The sequence below is a fragment of the Ornithorhynchus anatinus genome, chromosome 5 (genome assembly GCF_004115215.2).
Source record: "Ornithorhynchus anatinus isolate Pmale09 chromosome 5, mOrnAna1.pri.v4, whole genome shotgun sequence".
Lineage (NCBI taxonomy): Eukaryota > Metazoa > Chordata > Mammalia > Monotremata > Ornithorhynchidae > Ornithorhynchus > Ornithorhynchus anatinus.
In genome coordinates, this window is record NC_041732.1 from 50,737,580 (window position 1) to 50,741,344 (window position 3,765).

Genomic DNA, 3,765 nt, shown 5'->3' on the forward strand with positions numbered 1-3,765 from the left:
TATCCTGAATTTGTAAGGGAAGTACCTAATATCCAGTGCTAGCTGACTCTGTGGGAGAGATCTCTGGACCATTAAGAAGCAGTTGAATTGTGTGAAATTTTTATGCAAAGACAGTCAATAGATACCATAGATCAAAACACCACTGACTGTTTCATCAATGTGCCTGGACTCTTTCATTTTACTCTCCTGAGCGCTTAGTACAGTGCTCTGCACTCAGTAAGCACTCAATGAATATGACTGATCAGTGATTGATTTTTAAAAGTATCTCATACTTTATCCCCTTTCACTTCATGAAATTTAGCTTAATGAATGGTCCAACATGGAAAACTTCATTTTACGAATAGAGAAAGTTCTGACACACAGAACAATAGGGTATGTATCAATGAAATAGCATTCTCTTTTCTTTTCAGACCAATGCTCTCATCCCTAATAAAGATGTGTCATACTTTGAAGAGGGTGATAAGCTGTACCTTTTTATTTCTATTCCAATCACTGCAGGTGTGATAGTGGGTATTGATGCTGTTATTACTCATAATTTACTTTTATCTTTGGGGGGGCTCTACCGATTCCTAGAAATTCTGCAAGCATTTCCCCCACATACTAAATTGAATGAAGCTGTAAACATGACCATCTGCTCACTATTTCTCTTCCAGCATTTTTCTTGTATCTGATGTTAAAAACAGATGACCGATTATCCCGTCAGCCTTGCTCCCTAGCAGGGAAGCATAGATTAGACTCCTGGACTCCGGTTTAGGGATAAAAATATATAAAATTGTTTACGATTAGGTTGGAGGCTTAAGTTTTTTCAGACAATCCCTTGTGGGCTTTTTTCTGGCTTGCATATTTTTCAGCGTTCTCTATAAAAGGGTCTCGATGCCCTTAATCTTTCAGTTTTCCAGAGAGTCTTGGCCCTAGGTATAGAACATTAGACTGCATTTTTGAAACTGCTCTCATGCTATTTTTTTAAGCTTCAGTGGCAGCTGAATTTTTCACAAAAATGTGACTCTGGTATAAGCAGGCGTAAATGCTACAGTAATAATTCAAACTGAGACTTCACTCTCTTTTACAAAATTCAACAACTCCATTAGATGTGGAAGCAAGGACCATGTCTTTTCCTTCTGGTGAGCTCTCCCAAATGTCTAGTATAGTCCTCTGCGCTCATGTGGCACTCAATAAATATCATCAATTGATCTTTTTGGACTTTTTTTGTTAACCGAACTTAAATTAGTTCCATTTCTTCCATGATTACTTACGAGCCTGAAGCTTAACTAACACTCACGGCTTTTGGACTGTGTAGATGCAGTAAATACTAGCAATGGCCCACATAACCAGTCCTCCCTCTAAACTCACCTCAGGAATCCTGTCACCTGCCCTTCTATACCCAGCTTAACTAAGGGCGCCTCAGGGTTTTTCATTCATTCAACTAGTCATATTTATTGAACACTCACTGTGTGCAGAGCCCTGTATTAAGTGCTCGGGAGAGCATGATATAATAAAAAGCAGACACAACCATACACCTCTATGTCTCTGAAATCCTGAGTTCAGTTAGACTGGTGACAGGGAGATGGTGGGGGACAAGACTGCCAGAATCCTTGGCATGAATTGACTACTGACAGGTCTTCTCAACCACACAGAAGACATAATCAAGGTAACCACAAGGCAGACCTGCTGTTATAGCTCTACGGGGCCACCTTAGTAGAATTGAAATGAATTGTTCTGAGCTGGGTGACCAAATATTAGTTACCAAGCCCCTTTTGATTCATTTAAACCAAAATGAGACAGCTTGTGGTTGATAGGAGGTGGATGATCCCTTTGTCTACATTGAGGATTTTTTTCCCCAACAACTGTGCTGCTTGCCTGTTGATGAGGTAAAATGAAAGAATGCGTGATGAACATATTAGCTTGTGAAATACACGAAGGGAATATAAATAAACTGGGGGATACCAGAGAGATGAGTTACTTACCTTAAAGAATTTACCTGCTTTTTCCAATGAGGTCACTCCAATCTCATTTATTTAAACAAGCAAGTTTAGAGGCCTCGAAGGTTTATTCTCCGGGGATTTGGGAGTTGTAAAAATGAACATTTTGTTTGATCAGAGAAATAATTAAAACCATCAATTCTTTCATGACAAATAACTCCTTTCATGTTGTTTCCAGCCAATGAGGCTGCCGCAATAGCCAGCCACAAATCCTGTGGTTAGGAGAATTGCTTAATATAAGCTAAAAACATCATATTGGTCTTTAGAAAGATAATTTCTGGAACAGTATACAGCATCTTGCTTAATATTTAACAATGGGGGTTATTATTTGCCATAGTAACCAGAGCCACTCTTATTTTAGTTGCTGGGCTATTACTATCAGGAAGACAGTGAGTACTGTACCCTTTTCATTCAGGTCCAGGACTTTACAGTAAGCACAGAGTTTTAATTCCTCATATCTAATGACTTTTTTAAATAAAATGCGGCAATGATTGGATTCACTTTATCCACTTAATCAATTGGTGGCATTTTTGAGCACTGTACTAGGAGCTTGTAAAAGCAAAATACAATAGAGTTGGTAGACATCCCTGTCCTCATGAAGCTTATTATTTTTTATTGAAAAGCTTTAAAATGCCAAAGATGGTCTATCCTTTATACAGATGGGGCAAGTCAATCAGTCAGTGAATCAATCATATTTATTGAGCACTTGGGAGAGTACACTTCATTACACTTCATTACAGTCGATAGATATGCTCTCTGTTCACCAGGAACTTGCAATCTGGAAAGAGCTTACAGGCTAGGAGTGAATTCCGCTTGTTCAAGTTGGAAACCTCTTTTCGAGAGTAGTGCACAGAGGGGATGTGTTGTATAAGATCTAAAATCATAGTCCTTAATGATTTCAAGCCCGGTCCATATTTCCAGAGTAGTTAAAGTAATACACTGACTTTTTCAAAAAGCTTGCACTTCGAAGTTTTTCCCAATTGCAAGCTTCTTGTCTTGTCTTATGCCGACTAGTCGTTTCTGATCCATAGTGATTCCATAGACATATTTCTCCCAGAACACTCCACCTCCATCTGCAATCATTCTGGTAGTGCATCCATAGAGTTTTCTTGGTAAAAATACAGAAATGGCTTACTTATTGCATTCTTCCATGCAGTAAACTTGAGTCTCTGCCCTTGTCTCCCGTGCCGCTGCTGCCCTGCACAGGTGAGTTTTGACTCGTAGCAGATGGCCTTCCACTCGCTAGCCACTGCCCAAGCTAGGAATGGAATGGGTAGGCCTCTGCTTGACTGTCCCTCCCAAAGCCAAGACTGGTAGGGTACTGGAAATTCTCCAGGTGCGATCCTGAGAGGGGAATTACAAGCTTTGTCATGCAGTTTTGAAAGATGTGGAAATGTTCAGTCAGTCAAACATATTTATTGAGTGCTTACTTGTGTGCAGGCCACTGTACCATGCTCTTGGGAGAGTACAATGCCACAGAGTCAGCAGACACGTTCCCTGCCTACATTGAGCTTGCAGTCTTCAGGGGGAGACTGTCATTAATATGAATAAGTAGCATACAATATATATTTTAAAGACATGTACATAAGTGCTGTGGGGTTGAGGGTGGGGGAAAAATATCAAATGCCCAAATGACGCAGATCCAAGTGCTTAGGCGACAAGGAAGGGAGAAGGGAAATTTTATATTTGGAAAAGGAAATAAGTTCATGCAGACTAGTAGAAAATTTGACTGCTCGTGTATGAATTACAGTTCTATTTTGTGTGTCAACAAATACAATTTCTGCGC

At 39.8% G+C, this 3,765-nt stretch overlaps 1 non-coding gene across 1 annotated transcript; it reads right to left on the reverse strand.

Moving 5' to 3' along the window:
- Positions 1–3,195: 3,195 nt before the first annotated feature.
- Positions 3,196–3,333, reverse strand: LOC114812428. The gene has a single exon (XR_003760081.1). It is a non-coding gene; the product is annotated as a small nucleolar RNA SNORA7 (small nucleolar RNA).
- Between the last annotated feature and the right edge of the window lie 432 nt (positions 3,334–3,765).